The sequence below is a fragment of the Talpa occidentalis genome, unplaced genomic scaffold, assembly GCF_014898055.3.
Source record: "Talpa occidentalis isolate TD23 unplaced genomic scaffold, MPIMG_talOcc4v2.1 talOcc4.4, whole genome shotgun sequence".
Classification (NCBI taxonomy): domain Eukaryota; kingdom Metazoa; phylum Chordata; class Mammalia; order Eulipotyphla; family Talpidae; genus Talpa; species Talpa occidentalis.
Window position 1 is genome coordinate 11,397,656 of NW_023604295.1, and position 22,559 is coordinate 11,420,214.

Below are 22,559 nucleotides of genomic sequence, written 5' to 3' on the forward strand. Positions count from 1 at the left end.
TTCTTTCTAATTTATTTTTTAAATCCAGTAGAGCTGGGCAAGAAACTACGTACCCAGTAAACTACGTATACTGCTTCCTGGTGGCACAAGGGATTAAGTCTCTGCACTATGAAGCTAAGGCAGATAGAACTGCAGCACTATTTCGACCCCCAGCCAGGGAGAAAACCCACGTGGCCCAGCAAACCTCTTCTGTCTCGCTTGCCGCTCCCCTCAGCGGTGTATTTCAGTAGATCTGCCTGTTCTGCTCCCTACTCTGTCTCTGGTGAGTCTTCTCACCCTCCACCCTGCACCTCTGGCTTACTCCCCAGTTCTTGTATCCTTAAATGTATAAAATAAATACTTGAAGAATAATATCCAGTAGAGCTTTATAATATCTAGGACATTATAATGCATGGAATAAAAACAACTTGATGAAGTGTCAGTTAAGTTTTGAATGAAAAGCTTTTTTTATTTTCTTAATTCCTCACCATGTTCCCTTTCTCCTTTCTCCATATGCTTGGAACTAGATACTGCAATAAGGTGTCTTAGTTGAAAAAAACAAACTCTGAAACCAGCCGATATTTATAAAGAAACCAAAGGGACAGGAAAAAGAGGAAACTCACAAGCTGACCATGGATCTGAAGCACACAGCAGGGGAGGGGGAAGGGAGCGGGGTCAAAACAGGGGAGGGAGGAGCACAAGGGATGAAGGGCCGGTGGTGATGAGTCCCAGGTGCTGTGGTGGTGGGAGAACTATGGGAACTACACCTGAGGGGAGAAATCAAATACTGCCCAAAAAGGAAGAACAATGTAAGAAAATAAATAATTTAATTGGGAAAAAAAAAAAAGAAAGAAAAACTAAACTGTGAACCAAACTTTGTTTTTTAGCTCTCAGACGCCAGTCCCTTGAGCCGACTCCAGTGGGGCCATATTGCATGTCTAACTCAGAAAAGTTCAAAGTGCTGTTAATTGAGAAAGGTCTCTGGCATGCCTGCCATTCCTCTCATCATGCCATGTGGGCAGGTCTCCCACATGGGGCTGGCAAAGGATGTATTGCATAACAGGCTGGGCCTGTATCCTGGTATAAATCTCTTCATCCTTAGCCTGGGATTATTTTTAAAAAGGCAAAAAGTTTTATCAGGGGGATGGATTCCATCCTTTGTTAACCTTTAATCCAGATGAACGAAAAAGCCAACTAACGAAAGCTCCACTCATTGTATTTCCAACCAGCAGGCAAGTTTTGAGAATTTTTTTCATCTTCTATGTGTATTTGATTTAGATTTCTCCATTTGTGGGTCAGGGAATGTTTAAATCACACCTTTTTACCTGTAAACATGGTGACTTGGCTCAGTTTTATTTTTTAACTATCAGTAACTTTCATTTGCAATAGGAAGTTTGTGATGTCCAAATTTGATTTTTAAAATGTCAAGAACTGATTTAAACTGAAATACCTTACTATTATAAATATATGTGTACATATGTTTATGTTCTTTAATAGGCAAATTCTTTTCATTTTATGAAAACTATACCTCCACTAAACAGCCACTTGTTTTGTAAATTTTCTGTATAAACATATGCAAGCCAAGTGGTTCAAACATAAAAATGCTGAAATAACAGGTTCTTTCTTTTTGCAACACTGAATGAGGTTTTATGGTGATCAAATATACCATTTGGGGTTTTAATTACTTTAAACAGTACTAATGCATATGGCTTTAGATTAGTTAAAATAGATTTCCTATAGACACTTCCAGTTTGCCTTCTGTGAGATCTACTTATGAGTCAGGCAGTTTGGTCAATGATTAGACATCAAGGAATTAATGACACAACTGTTTTCATTTGCTTCAGTGAAAATTCAGCCACATTCTTCGTATGGGGTTGAGTTGTTTGTTTGCTTGTTTTAATTTCTAATTCCTGCTTAGTAAGAAATCCCTATCTTAGTAATTCCTATCTAATTCCTGTCTTAGTAAGAAAGATATTAGTGTGACAACATATTAGTATTTTATTTAAAAGTAACAAACATGTCCATCCCAAATTCTCACTAGTGACTGAAGTTTAATTTATAAAATTTTGGATCTGTTTTACTTTTTCCCCAAATGTCTATAATGTAGAAAATAGATGGGTATATGCACAAAATCAGTTCAACTGGAGCAATGAAGTAATTTTCTAACTCAAGTATACAATGTTTAACAGCTGTCTCACCAGTTTAAGTGACATTCCCATATTTATGGTCTTAACCAAATAAAGAAGTGTACATGGAACAAGCCTATTGTCCTGTAACATTAATGTGAAATCAAAGAAAATCAAAGGGAATCTTCATTCTATTGCAATTTTCATATTAGTTAAAAATGTAGCAGAATGGAATAATGTCCAAAGTATAATTCCAGGTACAATTATTTAAAACACCTGCAAGAACTAAATAATATTTTTGGCTCTTTGCAATAATTCATTTCAATTCCAAATACTTTAGTAAAAGGCAAAAGATTTATATGATCTGAAGAGAAACCAGAGTATACTGCTTGTACTACAGTTATTATAATCTGTGATATCATGTAAAGGAAAAGCAAAATAATCAGCCTCTCAATGTTTCTGATTTCATTGACTTAGAACTATTGCTAATTATCTAAAAATGATCATTTTCTGTAAATACCATGTTGAATATTAAAATAGATGATTTAATATTATAAATATAATCCCTGACTATGTAATTGATTAACCACTTAATACATTATATTATTTCTAAATAATGGTATTTATTAAATATTATGAAAGTAATTATGTGGAAATTTTCAGTTAGTTTAGATTGCCATTTCTCTAAATTACTTGTTTTGATAAATACAGTTATAAAGTATCATGAGAACTGAGATCCTTCAACTGTTACCTAGTTGCATTTTTTGAATAAAATGTTGACAGCCTCTATTACAGATAAAATATTCTTGTATAGTTGAAGTGATAAGCAAATTGCCAGACTCAAGGCTGGACAATATGTGCTAAACCTGTACAGCTGCACCCAGCTGCTCAGCTGACTTTTTAGAAGTTTTTAAAAAGCTAACAATAAAAAAGAAACTACTAAATTTGAAATTCCTAATTAGAACGCCAAATGCTGGCCTTAATACTAAAAGAAATAAACCCAAAATATAACAATATAATTAAACATCAGTTGTCTGTAGAGATGGCCACATCATTTCTTTAATAAAACCTAGCCAACTCTAAAATTATTCATTCTGCATTTTTCCTTTAGGTTATTTTTTTGTTGATGTTGTTAAAGGATAGTGTCCTCACATCACCTACAAATTGCCTGATTTTCTCACTATTCACTTGAATTTATGAATTATGTATTCTATTCCCTGTTTTACAAATTACATTTATTAGATAATGAGGATAATACAGTTCCAGGCAAAGCAAAAGAAAGTTTGAAGATCCTGATTGAAGATAAGTCTGGAATGTTCACAAAATAGCAAGGCAGCCAGTGTGTCTGAAGAAGAGTGAGCAAAAGGGAAACAAGTAACAGAATACATGAAAGACAAAATCATGGGGAATTATGTAAGAGACTATTAGGGTTTCTGCTCTTATGCTTAATGAGATGAGGAATCTCTGAGCAGAAAGGTCACTTGTTATAAATTAGGTTCTCCCAGGTCTTTCTGGGTACTGAGGTAAGAATCACCAAAAAGGCAGTGTTTCAGTCAAGAGGCAAGTTCTTATATTAAGGGATTTCTTACAAAGAACTTGCTTACATCATGTGGGTAAGAGAGTGGGAAGTTTCTAAGACAGACAGTCAAGAAGTGAAAACCATGAGTAGTTAATATCCTGCGGGCAAAGACACAGCTTCTTGTCTCTGATGTCTACTGCTGGTTAAGGAGGGAAGACCACAAAAGGTCTAGATACCCACAAATATGAGCCAGAGCTTGTTCTCTACAGAGTGGAGTCTTTTTCTCTCCCATGGAAGACCTGAGACCTCTTTTAAAGGCTTTCCAACTGAGTAAGTAAGCTCCTCCCATTCCCCCAAGCATAATCTCCCTAATTTAAATCAGTCTGATATGGAGTTTAATTCATTTTCAGAATTACTTCACAGCAGCACCAAAGTGAATGAATAAAATGGAGGAAGCATGCCACAAAATGGCTGCTGCTTACCTTCTATCTTCCACCTCCCGTAGGAGAGAATTTGGTAGCTCACCCTGTCCAAAAGCTTAGGAAAGAAATTCTGGAGAATGTTGTTTAGACTAGTCAAGTGGCTATGTCATAAAGATATCGTAGCAGTAAGCAAGAGATGGGAAGACGCCAGGGGGCAGGCTGAAATAGGAAATGGCATACTGATGGTCTCAAGGTCTACATGGTGTTGAGATAGGAGTATTAGAGGGTAAGGAAAGGGAGGGATCTCTCCAGGAGCCAGTGACTTCTGAGACCTCCTTTTATGGGATGGGACACGTGCACAAGGACAGTCCTGATAATTTTCTAGTTTCTCATAGTTGGAAGCTTCTTGGGACCTCTCAAGTTCTCTCCCACAAGACTTTCAGCTTTAGTTAATTCCTAGCTCCCAATTATTCCTAGTCCCCAATGCATTTAATGTGATTAGCTTAATTCCATGTACACAGTAAATATTTAATAAATACCACATATTATTATCTTCAAGTCATCATATGGTTATACTCAGGATTTCCTTCCTAGATGAGTTATTTTTCACTCAGCTTCCATAGAAGTCATATCTACATTTATGTTTAAAATAAAACAATAAGACCTTAAATTGTTGAGGAACTAGAATGTGGTATGGTCATAGTTTTGTAGCCAATAAAATGCAGTTTGAGTATTAATACTGCAGTCTCGTGACTGGACAATCTTGCATGATTTATTATTCCTTTGCATGCTTTGCCATCTATCACAGTTCCTTTGAGGTAAAAGGAAATATTGTTTGTAAGTCTTTAGTTAATTATAGGTTCCCTCTGCTATTACTTTCATTTTTTCCTCTGACTTCAGATGAAGAGAACCCCTGGAGGCTCATTTTCTCCATTCCATTGGGAGTACTGAAGGTTGGTTTCAGCAGAAAAAAAATAAATAGAAGACTGGTTCCAGTGCATGAAATTCCTCTTTCTAAGAAAGTACCTTCTTCACCTAGGAAATAACACTCGGATACACATTATGCTGATGTTGTGCATCCTGCAATCCTTCAAGGGATAAAGAGCTTTATAGGGACTTCCTTTGACAATTTTTTTTTTTTTTGGCATAGAAGAACTAGGGTGTAGGCAAGAGGCACGGGAGGTGAGAGACTTCACCAGAGACAGAGTGGGGAGCAGAACAGGTGGATCTATTGAAATACACTGCTGAGGGGAGCAGTGGGAGAGACAAGAGAGGTCTGCTGAGCCATATGTGGGTTAGCTCCCTGGCCAGGGATTAACTCAGGTCAGGAAAGTCATAGAGCAGAGACTTAAGCCCTAGGCCACCAGGGAGATCCCACCTCTGACAGTCTTTTTCCTGTTGTGTTTTATCCAGCTGTACCCTTCTAAAAAGACATAGGGTATGGTCAATCAACAGATTATGTGCTTCTTGGTACATCTTTGCTCATATATTTTTACTAGATAAACTCATTTTGTTTTTTGTTTTTTTAAAGATTTATATATTTATTTTTTATTTATTTATACAAGCACTGGGTACAGTCAGAAGCGCGGGAGGGTGAGAGAATTCACCAGAGCCAGAGCGGGTAGCAGAGCAGGCAGAAGGACCAAAGTACACTGCTGAGGGGAGCAGCGGGCGGCAGGAGAGGTCTGCGCGCCATGTGGGGACCCTCCGGTGGCCAGGGAGTAGCCGGGGATCGAACCGGCGCTGCAGAGGCTGTGGGCATCTTTGCAACCCAGCGCTCAACTGCTGCACCACCGGGGAGGCCTAATAAACTCATTTTGATAGTGAACTACCTGGTTCTAGTATTGCTGTGTGTCTTCCTTTGCATAATAAATCATTTCTTCTATAATTGTGAGGACTGTTGCTTCTCTGCATTTTAAGCTAATTAGTTAATACATAGGACATCTGTTTTTGTAAACTTTATGCTAATTTTATTGAAACAAGAGATAAAAGTATGTTCTCCCTGTAAAATTAAATTTTGAAATAATAGCTACTATCTACCTTGCAATAAATTTTATTTTACAGCAGTTTTAGGTTTTTTACAAATTCGGATGGGAAGACCAGATAATTGCCCTAGCTTCCAGCCCCCATAATGCACATCTCTTCTCACAATTGACATCACTCATCATAGTGGTACCTTTATTATCACTGATGAATCTTCGTTGGCACATCATTTTTACCCAGAGTCCATTCATAGTTCAAACTAGGACCCATTCACAGTATTGTACAGCTTACAGTTTTAATAAATATATGATGACATGTATCCACCGCTGTTGCATCATTCAGATTGTTTTTACTGCCCTGATAGTAATATGCATTTAATTTCCTCCATGTCTTTTCACGACTTAATAGTTCCTTTCTTTTTTTAGCACAGAATGCTATTCCAGTACCACAGTTTATCTAGTTTATTTATGGATGTACCACAGTTTATCTATTCGCCTAGTGAAAAGTTTGGTTGCTTCCAAGTTTTGGTAAATTATGAGTAAAGTTGCTATGAACAACCATATGCAGGCTGTTTTATGGACATGTTAACTCATTTGGGTGTATACCAAGGGCCATGATTGCTGAATCACCATTATTTAATTATCAATTCACTAAAGACTTAGTGTTCTCTTAGTTTTCTATCATATAGAACTTTAGTTCTGAAGCACTCATTTGGCAATTACCTAAGTATTCTAAAACTTGTGGTGACTTCTTATCAAATTAGCAAGTGAAGAATGGAACATGTTACAGAATATTTCAAAAACATTTCTTTGATTTGATGTAATTAATCTTTTCTAAATATAAAGGTTAATGAATTAAAATGGTATTTTCTATATGGTAATAGGATTAGATGGGAAATAAAAACTTGCACAGTTACTGCAAACCTATTATTTTCCAACAGTTTCATCCAAGTGTATAGAAAAGCTATGAAGTCTGATTTCTCTTTTGGAAATAAACTTACAGTCAGAAAGATGAAGTCAGTCATTTCTCCAGGTGGAAATCTTGCAATTCCATCTGTCTGACTCCAGTTCTTTGTTCTTCTTCTAGGACATGCAATTCACCTCTGTGAGGAGGGAAGAAGAATTCTGCTTTATGAGTTTATCTCAACTTGTATTCCACAGAGAGATTTCAACTACAATGCCCTTGGGTCTATCTATCTATGTGACTTTTCTCTGTGGAAATTCAGGGTAGGGCTATAAAGGATTTTATAATCTGCAATTCCAGGATCTAAACCATATGGCTTCATTCTGTGTGTGTACAATAGATCAAGCTCTCTCCACACAGACAGTAGCAACATGTGTGTAATCACAACACTTTTAGTAGTTGTGACAGTGAGTGCCATTACTCTCCATACAGGAAACCAGAAGAGTGTAGTTATTTAGAAATAGTGTATGACACCCTTTCACATTTTTACTTACAATATAAAGAAACAGGTATGTAAAAATGTAATTTCTTGGAAATTAAAGACTGTTTCAAATGCAAAATATAAACCATAATAATTAATACTATGATTTTGTACAAATGAAAAAACAAACTGTTAAGAAAAATGTTTCCATAGCAATATCTTGTAATTTATATTTTCTTAAAAGATTAGCCAAAGTTTCTTATCTTCTGCAATATCTAAATACACTTCTTCAGGAAAAATAAATGCTGGTGTGACATTTCAATATGTAAATAATTGCAGCATTTAAACATAGAATTGCTTAAATAATTGCTAATGTCAGAAATGTTTGTTAACATTCTTTTGGTCTTATCAAAGTAAAGGAAATACTCTCCTAAGAAAAAGTGAAGGAACGTTTCAATGCCCACAGGTGTAGTTAAAGGAAGGAGCTCTCTAGGAAGACACCACACATATTATGACTCACTCAATGAATGCAGCTTAACTGACCTCACCTACAAAAGGAGACACCATAACTCATATCCAGCAGCACCCCGATAAACACAAATTTCGAAGTAGGAAATTCTTCCAATAATATGAGTTGTTTTGTTTTGTTTCTACATACTGTGTTTAATGCCAAGTCATAGATATGGGAATAGATAGTCTTACTCAATGAAGAAGAAAAATTAACTCTTCCTCAAAATGTTTTTGTGTGAGTATGTTAAGGAGAGCAATCCAAAAAGGATGACCTCCTGTTGACCCAAGAATTGGTCCTGGACAGTTGGAGTCTCCTTGCCCCCTCCCCTGTTCTTGGAATGTGTGCTCAGCTTGCCTTTCTGGCTCCCAGAAACTGTCCAAGGACACGTTCCAAAAAGGAGATGTCTGGTTGAGACCATCTGGACAGTGTGTATCGTTAAAACCAGTAAAGGTCTCTCTATAACTTTTTCATTGACTTTTTTTATTTAGGTAACATTAGTTTACAACAGTGTACATGATTCAGAGATGTAGCTGATACTTCTTTAGATGAATGTTACCACATCACACCCACCACCAACACACCCATTATCCACCCACAATGTCCACTGGGATGAGATTCCCCTCTTTGCCCTCTACTTCCAGCCTCCCCTTCTGGTAAATTAAATTATACAGTCAGATGCCTAGGATTTGTTTTGATTTAGCTTTGTCTGTTTCATCTTTTTGTTCCTTTATATTCCACATATGAATGTAATTATTCAACATTTGTCTTTCTACTTCCGACTTATTTTGCTTAACATAATTCCTTCCATGTTGTTGTGAATGCAAGATTCCATCTATTTTTTTATAGCACAGTGATATTCCATTGTGATATTCCATTGTGTGCATCCACCACATTGTCTAAATCCACTCATCTGTCATTGGACACTTAAGCTATTTCCCTAACTTGGTTATTACAAATAGTGCTGTACTCAAGTTAGGACAGCATCTATTTCTTTAAATGTGTGTTTTTGCATTCTTCTTTTCCATTCTAGGAGTGGAGTCACTGGGTCATATGGTAGTTCATTTTTAATATTTTGAGAAACTCCATACAGTCTTCTATATAAAATTTTAAAATTAGAATGGTGGATGTGGAAAACTTGTTTCAAGGTAGTCCAAGGCAATAAATTTTGTTGTGGTGAAGAAATCAAATATCAAAAATTCCTTTTATTCACTTAAAAAGATTTTTCCTTCCAAGGATTTTAGCAAAAAAGTAACAGATTTGAGGGCACTTGAAAGTTTTTTGTTCCCACTTAGATTTATTTTTAGGAATATTTCCATGTTTAGATATTGATGATAGATATATGAACACTGAACAAAAAGGTTTTGCCTCTATCATAGTAGGCCACACTTATTAATTTTAATTAACATATTACTACTAATAACAAATAATAATAATGTTATTTCAATAGATTACCATTTAATATAAAAGTGGAAATAATTATTTAGAGGTTAAATATGTAACCAAAAGAATTTCTATGAATTTTATTTTCATGTATGGATACATATACATTTATAAAATGACCTCTTATTTTAAATGGTCAGAATATTTTCAACAGTAATTTGATGATTTAATTGTAAAAGGTTCCAAAACATATGGATTATATTTCTGAGTTCCATTACAATTCCATTGGGTTTTTAAATAATGGGAAAAACCTTTAAAAGAATCCAGACCCAAAACATATAAAAAATAGCATAAGCATTTCAACAAACTCCAAATTCAACAGAATTTGCCCCTCCCAAGAGTGTAATTGACCTAAATCAGAGAATTTCTGTACACTTACATGTCTTCGTTTTGTCTCCATGTTGAACATAGTCAATTGGACATAATAACACCCAATAATTTTTCTTTTACATAATTAAATGGTAAGCTGAAGAAAAGCAGTCAAGAAATGGAGGAAGCTAACACCCCAAACTCAATAAACTCAGCAAAAAAACTTACTGCTTTTTTTTTTTTCAATCTACTAAAGGAAGGAACAAACTAGATAAGAATTAACTTGATTTTTACCTTCAATCTTTGCTCTGATTTGAATCACTTGAACAGGAATTATTTCCATGACATACCATTATACTGAATTTAAATCTTAGACTCAAACTATCTGAAAATATCATATTCAAAAACTTACTTTTGGGCCTCCCTGGTGGCGCAAGGTGTTAAGACGCAACCTATAAAGCTATTTGTAGCCACTGCAGCATGAGTTCAATCCCAAGCCAGGGAGCTATCCACATGGTGCAGCAGACCTCTCCTGACTCGCCTGCTGCTCCCCTCAGCAGTGTATTTCCTTCAATCTGCCTGTTCTGTTCCCCACTCTGTCTCTGGTGAATCCTCTCACCCTCCACACCGCTGGCCTGTACCCCAGTTCCTGTATGCATAAATAAATAAATCTTAAAAAAATCTTACTTTTACTCATTTACAAGAATAATTATTAAACTTAAGCAAATTCACATATAACATTCTCTTCAATTAAGAAGAGTGAAAGAGCCACTCAAGTTGCAAACATTTTCCAAACTCCTCCAATAATGTCAGAAATTGTGCTGTTTATTACAACGGTGAAGAAAATGTGTTTATTTTGCTTTCAACTTGAGAGATTCGCAATCCCCTTTTATCACCACATCATTTTGTCAGACAACTGTAAGCTAGACACAAACTATTCAGCTTGTTTGGTTTGCTTTCTTAAAGCTTAAACAAGTATATCCTTACAACCTTTGAACTCTTTGAGACATTCTTATTTTTCAATTTCTGAATCTTTGATTCATCGTGCTTCTTCATGTTCCCTCTAACATATCTCAAGCCCTGTCAGTGTTCCAGATTTGAAGGGTTATTATTTCCTTTGCAATCCCTCTCTTGTCATTCTACTCTTGAGTCTTATCATTTTATGTTGAGATTATCTCCTTAGAGCACATCTCAAATACCAAGATTTATTTCCATTTTAGCTTTCTTCCAAGATACTTTTCATCATATAATCTCCAGTCTTGTCTCTCAGATGATTTAAATCTAATCATATTTTAAGGCAGAGTTTATATTACTTATGAAAACCCTACTAATTAAGAGAAACATAAGGTCATTTCAATTATTTTGGAAAATGTGAAATTATTTGATTTGGTTTATGATACTTCTTTATATGTTAATATCTGACTCCTTGTAATAAATATGCATTTAGGATTTGACATTCAACATTAATTTAATATTTTTAACTTGTGCTGTACAATTTGACATAGAATTCTGCCATTTAGAATTTTTGGTGGTTTTTTTTTTTTGTTTTTTTTTAAGATTTATTTATTTATTTATACAAGCTCTGGGTACAGTCAGAAGCACGGGAGGGTGAGAGGATTCACCAGAGCCAGAGCAAGGAACAGAACAGGCAGACTGATGAAATACACTGCTGAGGGGAGCAGCGGGCACAGCAGGGAAGGTCTGTCGCACCATGTGGGACCCTCACCAGCGGCTGGGGATCGAACTGGCGCTGCAGAGGCTGCAGGCAACTTCTCAGCCCAGCGCCCAACTGCTGCGCCACCAGGGGAGGCTCTAGAATTTTTGTTTTTAACACACAAATTTGTATATATAAAATAGACTCTATCAAAAGGATTTCAAAGTAAATTCAATCAACCACAGAATTTGTTGTCAAAACTCTGCAACTGTGGAGCTTTGGCTAGTTCAAATCAATGTAGAGTCATTATTACCACCTAAAAAACACTTTACATTTTATATTATGCTTGCCTTTATTATGATACCATAAACCAGGAGTCTGTCAATAGCTATTAGTGGAAAAAAAATAACAAGTTTATTGAATATTTTGTGTATTGCATTGATTATTTATACATATAGTCTATATACATTCTATATTCTATATATATTCTATATATATTCTATATATTCTATTATATATATTGTATTTATATATTTATATATATTCTATGATTATTTATATATAATCTATATATATATTCTACATATATTTTTATATATATGTTCTATATATATATATATATTCTCCACCATCTCTAATGCCCTTTAGATCATTTGTTCCTTGCCCCTCCCTCTTAACCTCAGAAATGTCATTTCACTTATTAGTGTCCATTAGTATTTTGTTCTGTTAAATCACCTGCTAGGTAATTGTCCAATATGTGTCTTTGTTGGTCTATCTTGCTTTACTATGCATAATTCCTTTGGACTCCTTAAATTTTGCTGTGAGTGGTTATATTTCATCTTTTTTATAGCTGAATAGTATTCCTCTGTGTGGAGACACCACATCTTAATTTACTAGTGTTGTTTACGTGTTTCAGCTATTATAAGTAACGCTGTAATAAACATCTGAGAGCTTATAACTTTATGAGTTGATGGCTTCCTTTTCTCAGAATAGATGCTCAAGTGTTGGGTAACTTTTTAATATGTGCCATTCTCAAGGATGTAAGCTATCCCATTGTGATTTTGACTTATATTTCTTTTATTAAAAGCAATGGTGAACATCTTCCCCAGTACTGTTGGCCTTCTGGATATCGTCTTAGATGAATTGGTTGTTTAAATATTTGACACATTTATTAATTGAGGTGTTTTAATTAAACTGCACATGTTTTTATATGCATATATATCTTAGATATTAACCCTTTATGGGATGTGTAATGTATAAATATTTCTCCCATACAGTAGGACATTTAATCAACTTATATTTTCTTTCACTGGACAAAAACACTTTTGAGTTATTTATATTTTGTTATTTTTGCCTTTATCTCTCTTGTCATACAAGCTGAGTCTCCAAAAACATGTTTATCAATGATGTAATGATGTATCAGCAATGTTTATTTTTATATGTTTTATTGTTTCATGTCTTATATCCGTATTTTAAATCCATTATGAATTTATTTTTGTGCATGGAGTTAGAGAAAAGTCAGCTTCATTACTTTACAAATCACTGCCCTGTTTTTCCAGCACCATTTTTTTAAAGAGACTCTACTTTCCTTATTATATGGTTGTGGCTCATTTGTCATGAATTAAGCATTGATATGCAAGGATATATTTCAGGCTTTTGATTCTGTTCCATTGATCCAAATATTTATTTTTATTCCAATACCATATTGTTTTAACTACTGTTGCTTTATAGTAGTGTTTATATTCAGGAAAAGTGATGCCTTCACTTCTCTGCTTTTTTTCTCAAGGTAACTTTTGCTATTCTATTATCTCATTTTAAATAAAATTAAAAAGAAAAAGATAGATGTATATTATGTAAATTTATATGTAAATTTTAGCTATATATGTAATTTTTTTATAAAAACTGAAATGTTTTTAAAAATACTAATAATTTTGCACACTATCATGGTTGGCTAGGGGTGACTCAGTGGTGAATGCACTAAAGTGATGAACCTAATTTTGGGAGGTTGTTTATTCTAATATCATCACAATTAAAATAAAAAAAATAAATGTATTAAAAAACAATTTCAGGGCCTCCCCGGTGGTGCAGCAGTTGAGCGCTGGGTTGCAAAGCTGCCTGCGGCCTCTGCGACACCGGTTCTATCTCCGGCTGCTCCCCGGCCACAAGAGGAGGGTCCCACATGGCGCACAGACCTCTCCTGCCGCCCGCTGCTCCCCTCAGCAGTGTACTTCGGTCCTTCTGGCTGCTCTGCTCCCCGCTCTGGCTCTGGTGAATTCTCTCACCCTCCCGCGCTTCTGACTGTACCCAGTGCATGTATAAACAAAACAAACAAACAAATAAATAAATAAATAAATAAATAAAACATGCCTTTAGAAAATTAAAAAAAAAAATTTCATAAGGTTTTATAGGTTGTAAATGAATTCTCTAACAACCCTCCAAAGCAAAGAGTAAACCCAAAATTCCATGATCTGGTACGTATTATCAGGAACACTACCATTTTATATGTATGTCCTCAAGGAATACTCTTCACTTGGGTACATCAACTTGTATTCTGCCAACACACCTTCAAATAATTATCATTTTATTTCCAATTTGGAAATCCACACTATGCCATATTGTTCCTAACAAATCTGGTAGGTTTTAAAAATTATCATTTTAGAGCAGAAGCATTAGTCTATATGACAATAATCAGAATTATTTTTATTTAAACAATATCAGCAATGACACATTAGCCATATTCTTTTTCACTCACCATTTTCTTTTCACACCATCATACAAGAACAACAAAGAATCTATTTGTTTGACCAGCAATATTCTATGGTTTTGTGATCACACCAAAATTATCTTTAAAGCTGTAGCAACACAAAAGGCCCAAACACACACACATCATACATATATAAACTCATATAACTATTCATCTATATTTTACATCAACTACAGTAAAAATAAGGTTTTTCCTAGAAAGCAAAGCAAAAAAAAATATTTCTTTATTAAATCAATAATAAAGTAAAATACTAAAACCAAGAGTGACTATTAATAAATCAGGTTAATTCTAGTGAATGCATACATTCACAACTGCTGTCTTGCCAAAGACCACACATTGCAATCTCTGTGTGTGGTCTTTACTGTATTGAAGTTCCATTAATTCCAAATATGGTCTGTAATAAAATGAAGACCATAATTAACAACAACAACAACAAAAAGGCAATTGTTTGGATAATTGATGAAGCCAAATATTGGACATATCAAACTAATGCATCATTAGGCATCTGATACAGAAAGATGACTTGTTAGCTAACAGAAGGGAAAGTCATGCATTTCCTTTCCTTTTGGATCCAAATGGCAAATCTAAGATGTATAGTAATTTCATAGGATTTATTATGAGTTAATTATAAATGTTCAGCAGGAATTAATAATGAATAACTTAAATGGACTTAAAATTCACAGCTCTGATACTGTGGATACTAACATCAACAACAGTAATCCCCAAAGAAATAGTAGCAGAAGTGTTATAAGTTGTCACCCTGATGAAATAAAATAATTGCAATTGCCAAAGTTTTATTAACTAATATAGACTCTTGCTCTGAAAACTGTCAGAGCTTTGCTATGTAGCCTGGAAACAGCTGGGAATGTTCTGTCAGGAAGCCACTGGGAAAAACATTTTTGTTGGGTTGAAATACAAAAGCTAGATATTTGCTAAGAACATAAGATCCATATGTTTGCTCATGGGTCAAACAAACTATACATGATATTTTTCAAATGTATACTAAAATGTTTGCTTTTTCACTCATCAAATATCTATTAAGTACTTACATATGGACAGATTCTCAGCAATTAACAAATCTCATTGTTACATAAATTGTAATTTCACTGTTCTATAAATTATAAACTAGAAAGCAACAATGATTTAAAGTTTACTTTAAGAAGGACTAAAAATGTAGTCTAATTAGTTAGGTTATGTTAACTGCTGTCAACATAAAACCAAAGAAGCAGAGGCTCAACTTAACGAAAATTTATATCCTGTTCAGATTTCAATCTTGGAAAAGGTAGTTGGGTAGGAGGATTTGCTTTTATGCATACTGTCAATTGTGTACATAAGCTCCTTTAATTTTGTTGTTCCACTCTCTGACAGAATCTAACTGTCATCAACAATCAACAAACAGATAGCAGGCAGGTCATTAGCAAGGCAAATACAATTCTTGCAAACCTTGACCCCAAAGTAGTACCCACCATTTCTACTTGCATTTAGTTGGGTGATGACTTTCATAATGGCTTCTTCATATGTAGATCTATTGCTTTCTGAGGGGGACAGGAGAGTTGAGAAATGGGTGGGTGGTGGGGTGAGTGTAATGGACTATGGTTGAGGACTATGGGTGCTTTGGTGTGGAAGTATTATGGTGACTACACCTGAAGGGAAAAATCCTACTGGGAAAACACTAGCAAGGATGCAAAATAATGGTACTTCAGTAACAACTGAATAACAACTGAAGGGAGGGAGGAAGGAAGGAAGAAGATTTTTTTTTTTATGGGAGACTGTAGAGGTAGAAAATATAACAAGTGGTTTGGTAGCTACCTGTCAGCTACAACTTAATAGTATGGATGAGACCAGAATTTGATGAACAGCTTGACTACTCTAGAATAGAGCAAAATAGTAAACATCATTTATCAGCACATGTAGCATGTCACCTTTTAGTTACTCATAAAGCATTAATAGTAAAGAATGTCAACTTAAAAAATTTAAAAATATTACCTAGTGTTTCATATTGCATATTTATTTTCTTGGCATGTTTAGATTTATCATTTTTTCAATATAATGAATATATTCTTTGGTGAATATGTAATTTGGAAAATAGAGTAATATATTAGAGTAATATAGATAGTCTTCTCACAAGAGTAATCCCAGACTAGAGTGATGGTTATTCAAGAAATGAATTTTTAAGGGATAAAACATAACTATATTAACAGGAGCCGATCAAAACTATGAATCAAAAACTATAAAATTTTAAAATAGAAAACATCCTTATGGCTGTTTTAGAATTTTCTATGTTATGTGAAGAATATGCTAAAATCAAAATACTTGGTCTATATTAGATGTCTTTAACTTATCAATGTTACCAGAATCCCTTTACCTAATTCAGAATAACAGTTTCTTTTAAATGTATCTACAAAATTAAAATATGTACCCCAAATTGTTACTCTACCTATGGAAGGGTAGCAGTGAGAGACTACATTCACAACGAGCTGTTTCCACTGAAGCCATGATCTGATGTAATGTAAACAGACACATAATAAAACTAGGGTGTTTGATATAAGATCTGGCGTGGGACTCCCTGGAGGCCTAGGGGTTAGTGTCAGCACTATCACTGCAAGGGCCTGAGTTCAATCCCTGGCCAGAGAGCTAACCCAAATACAGTGCAGCAGAACTGTCCTGTCTCCCCCTGCTGCCCTCAGCAGTGTATTTCAGTAAATCCACCTGTTCAGCTCTCTACTCTGTCTCTGGTGAATCTTTTCATTCCCTTCACCCCTGGCCTATGCTCCAGCTCTTTTATGCATGCACATGCACGTGCTTGCACACAAACACATATACACACTATTAAAAATAGAACTACCATATGATCCAGCAATTCCACTGCAGGGAATGTGTCTGAAGAAAACAGAAACTAAAGGTCAAAAAGATTTATGTGCCCTTATTTTTCACTGTAGCCTTATTTACAATAGCCAAGATATGGAAACAATCTAAGTATTGATCAATGAATGGAGAAAATTAAATATATATGTATATATATATATAGATATAGATATAGATACATATACTTTTATATATAATTTAATATTATATTATTATATTAGTGAACCTTTAAAAAGAAGGATATCTTGCCATTAGCAACAACATTAATGGAACTTGTGGGCATTATGCTAAGTGCAATAATTCAGACAAAGACAATTATTGCATGATCTCACTTATATATGAAATATAACAAAAAGAAAGCTCACAGATAAGGATTGGTGACTATCAGAGGCAATAGTGGAGGTGGACAAAATGGGTGAAGGGGTCAAAAGGGACAAATTTCCAGTTCCAAAATAAGTAAGTATTGGGGAAGTCATCGGCGGCATGTTAACTATAGCTATAACCCTGGATTGCATATTGAAAGTTGCTAAGAGATCCAACACTTAGACCCAGGTCTAGAACATTGCTAGTGTTCCCTGAATGTGAGCTTGTCACAAGAAAAAAACCTTTGTGATTATGTGTGATGACAAATGTTAACTAGTTTTATCATGGTGATCATTTAGACATATACACAAATATTGAATCATTCTGTGGAATAAGTGAAACCAGCATAATGCTATATGTTCATTATACTTCAATATAAAACACTATAAGGAAGAAAAAAACAAAAGAGGACAACGCTTTCTAATTCCTCTCATTCATTTGGCTAAACTTGGGACTGGTATGACAATAATAAGACATTTGTTTGGAGAAGGAGAAAGTCAAGTGGATGAAGGTGAAAGTGCATGAGATATAACAAAATGTTTTATCAGTTTTCTATTAAGTCATGATCTTCATTCTGATTACATGTTCAAGTGAAAATGTCTTGGATATACTGAGCAAATTTAAACATGTTAAAATTGATTTTACTTATTTCTTTTTGCCTTTAGACATTTAGAAAAGATAAAAGTGCATAATACATTTGTATTAGATTATGTTACTCTGGAAAAATTATTGACAACACTTTGCAAGGGGAAATGGTGTTGATTTGCATCCATTATTCTTCTTGGCTTTACGAAAAGACAGTATCACTGGAGGCGATTATGCTGGATTAAATAAGTCAGAAGGAAAAAGACAAAAACCTATGTTTATTTTTTTTTATAGAGAATATAGAGAAATAAATCAAAGACACAATGAAACCAATAACAAGCTGTAGGAGTCTGGCATGCATATGAGGAGCTCTGATACTTTACCTCTAAATCATACACAATGCTGTAAAACAATTTTACCTCAATAAAATAATCATAATAAAATATCAATGTTTTCCATTATATGTTAACTCAAAGGATGTCTTTACTCTGATAATCTAAATTTATTTAGCATTGTTGCCAAGATGCATTTTAATCATTTTTGTTGAAAACTTTCAATTTCCTCACTGATTTTAAGTAGTATTCTGTAAAAGATACAGCTAGGAAAGCTTTGCCAAAATGATTTTCCTTCTGTTGCAATCAGTCTTTGCATCAATCACATGTTAATCTTGTCAATTTGGTTTTCTAAGTGATATTCAGGGTTGTGTTATCTGATAACATTTGCTCTTGTAAAATACATTATCACATGCCTTAATTTTATCATGTGAGTATAGTAAGTATAATTTATTAGGGCATGGCTATTATTAGGAAACAAGCAATGCACATCCTTCCTGTTTTAATACTTGATATTTCAAGAACTATGTTTAAAGTAAATGTTAAATCTGTGACTAAAGGGGACAATGTGCAGGTGAGGGCATCCTGATTTCCTAACATTTCATCAGGATTCTATTAAATGGAAATTCAAGTGACCTCACTGTGTCAAACCACTTCCAAAAATCAGCAGAAATGTTTAAATGACTGTAATATTGAATTTAGAAGAATTATAACCTTAGTTCCAAATTTCTGGCTCCCAAGTAAAGTAAGAGTTATAAATTGCTGCTGCCAAACTGAATTCTTTTAGAGATTCTACAATAGAAGAAGAATTTTCTGTTAAGATGTCATGATCTTCACCAATAAGCATTGCTCCAAGACATTACCGGGTTATGCAGTCACTTCCTGGAGCAGAAATTATAGTTTTGGCCAATCATAAAATTCTTTCTAACTCAACGTAAATTTCAGAAATAAAGGAAAGCAAAATTCTTTGTGAATATGTATCCAGGTTACATTTCTTCCAAAAGATAGCTAGAATGGATGTTGACATTGCCCCCTTGGGCAATTTGAAAATAAGCCCTTGGTAAACTCAGATCAAGGAAAAAGACTTCTTATGATCCAGTTTAGCATATATAGTCAATCAGCTTGTAATATTAGAAGAAGAGACATATCAGATGCCTGAAGCAAAGGTTGTTTATAGCTAGTGTTAACAGAGTATCCCATTAAATAAGATTTTCTCTCCTTACTCTTACTAGTTTGAATATAAGTTTTTGTTTTAACCATTATGTGTCATGTTTATTTCTCATTCCCATTGCCATTTTTAATATGTATTTTCAAAAGAATTAACTTTCAATAAGTCAAAATTACTTATGATTTCCTCCACCCTTACTTTACATATTGGTGTTCACCACATACACACACTTATATCTAGAGTTTTATTCCTAGAAATCACTATATAATTTCCTATAACTTGGCTTAAGCAAATATTGCTACTTTACTCTAAAATGTAGCAACTGAAAAAAAATGAGTTCTACAAATGCTGCCAGAAACCACATAATAAAAATGTGGTTATACATTTATGCACACACACACAGCCACCCTGTTCACTTGTGACTTCTTTCCCACCGAGTGTGAGCAAGTGTGAGATGCACAGATCTTGAGGTGTATAAAATTATGATGATACAGAGTGAATTTTATGAGTAGATGAATTTTTAAACTTGAAAAGCATAGCAATAGTGGAACATTATACTAATATTCCTAGCGAATTTCAACTTGAACTCTATCATGCTCATGTGATGGTATCAGCTCCAGTACAAGAATAAGCTCCTTAAAATAACACTATGTGGGTCTCCCCTGGTAGCACAGGCAGTTGAGCTTGATGCTGTGAAGCTGTCCACAGTCTCTGCAGCGCCAGTTCCATCCCAGCTGGCCAACGAGCGTCCCACATGGCATGGCAGACCTCTCCTATCCTGCCCGCTGCTCCCCTCAGCAGTGTATTTCATCAGTCTGCCTGTTCTGCTCCCCGCTCTGTCTCTGGTGAATCCTTTCACCCTCCTGCGAATCTGGCCTATACCCCAGTTCTTGTGAAAATAAATAAATAAATAAATAGATAAATAAATAAATAAATAAATCTTTAATAATAATAATAATAATAACACTATGTATATTTCCTTCAAGAAAACCACTTCTCATGGGTTCCATGTTCTGTCTTGGGCCTTCCTCCATGTCTTCATCAAACTTTCTGACATTATGTATGAAAACTAACATTTGTATTTTTTCATTTCCAGTCAGTTTTTGCATTATTCTGATTTTTTTTATGTTTAGATCATTAAAATATTTTGTTTACTTTTCACTACAATCAGAATTTTGCTTTTATTATAAGACAGAAGATATATCTCAAAAGTCATCAATAATTATCTCTAAAGAGTGGGAATGAAGATGACATTTCTACATTTTGGTTTTCAGTACTTTTTTTTAATTCTGAAAAGAACTATGCATTTTCTCCTAGTAAATCAAAGAGGAATACATTAAGAAGATGTTAAATACCATGTTTTACAAATTAAAAAAAATTGGTAGAATTTTCTGCTAGGGAACTTTTATATACTATCTGTGAAATGCAAATTAGTGTAGACATTATGAAAGGCAGTATGGAGATTTCTCAAAAAGTTAAAAACAGAAGTTCCTCACAATTAATTTATCCCAGTTCTGTATATTTACCCGGGGAATAAAAAGTCATTAATTAAAAAAGATGCATGCATACTCATGTTTATCACAGCTATACTAGTCTTAGTTCTCACTGACAGATGATTAGATAAAGATGTCACACACACACACACACACACATACACACACACTCACAGCCCAAATGGAATACTACTCAGCTATACAAACAGATGAAATCCTGCCATTCGCAACAATATGGATGAACCTTGAGGAAATTACGCTTAGTGAAGTAAGTCAGCAGGAAAGACAAATATTGTGTGATTTCAGTTATATGTGGTAAATAAGGAAACAAATTGAATGAACTGAGTAAAACAAAAATAAACTTTTAGACTAAGACCAAATTGGAGGTTATCAGAAGGGAAGGGAAAAAAGGGTAAGTAATTCATGTAAAAGAGGGTAATAGTGGAAGATAGATTTGACTTTAACTGGTGAAGTTAATGTAGTTTATGCACAGGCTGATTTGAAAGGAAGCACACCTGAGCCCTATAATGTTATAATGCAGTGTTACTTCAATAAAAAATTATCTAAAATGTTTTGTTATAATTACATAGTTAAAATATAACAAAACATTTCTAAAATTTCCCAAAAAATGTGATGTTTGACTTTCTATCACACCATTATTTTATAAATGCAGATGAGCAAAAAGAAAACAATCCACTGATCTGTAATTTCTGTTTAACTACAAACGGAAAACAGAAGTGATTGTTTTTTGTTCCTGAAATCCAAAGGACAAGCAAGCATTTGGGAAAAATGAATCCATGTCCTAAGGAAAGTAGGTCAGTTGCTTGTAGGAATATTACTGGTACTGATGATTTGACATCACTTTTTTGATGCTTCTCTCAATAAAGGGAATTTAGTTACATGTAATATTGCTTTTTAAATTTTATTTTATGGGACTTGGTCATGAATTAATAAATAATTATGTAAGTATTATTGGATATATTTAATCAAAGATGGTTCTATAATAGAAAACACTTTGGTTTATATTTCTGAATAAATATATTTCTGAGAAGCTGAGTTTCAGCTTCTCTAAGGCCTTTTAAATTTTTATTTTTTGGTAGACAATTCCTTTTTCTAATATGGAATGTATGCAAGTGACTGGAGATGACTTTTTTTTTTTTTTGCCAACCTTTGTATTAAATGTGGTTTCCAGTAGTTACTATAGTTAATGAAGTTTATCCCACTTCAATTAATCTACTAAGAAGTAGAAAGATCATCCAGTATGTCTTCTTAGTAAGAATGCCTTCTCTCCAGAAACAAGAAAATGCCACTGTATAGCAATTTGGGGATTATCATCAGGGTATATATATGATAGATAGATAGATAGATAGATAGATAGATAGATAGATAGATAGATGAATACTCTATTTGTAAAATATGTGCAGAACATATAAGACATTTTCATTTTTAAGGATCTCTCAGATACAAAACCACAATAAAGGTGAAGAGCAATCAAATAAAATTAGAATTCACATATTTAATAAAACATGGAATTTAGATGTGTGACTAGAGAAAAATCGTTCAATTTTGTTAGCACATTTCACACCAAGCTCACAGCCAATCCTCAATAAGTATTTTCTAAATTTAATAGGAAGTGAAAGTTTATCATGTGAAGTCTTTCCT

At 34.1% G+C, this 22,559-nt stretch overlaps 1 long non-coding RNA gene across 1 annotated transcript in view; it reads right to left on the minus strand.

Moving 5' to 3' along the window:
• The window catches only part of LOC119256755 (uncharacterized), a 168,976-nt gene that overhangs the window by 17,926 nt on the left and 128,491 nt on the right, over positions 1-22,559 (minus strand). The window contains exon 5 of the long non-coding RNA XR_005127878.2: positions 7,030-7,131. This is a non-coding gene — a long non-coding RNA (uncharacterized LOC119256755). The remainder of the gene's footprint in view (positions 1-7,029; positions 7,132-22,559) is intronic.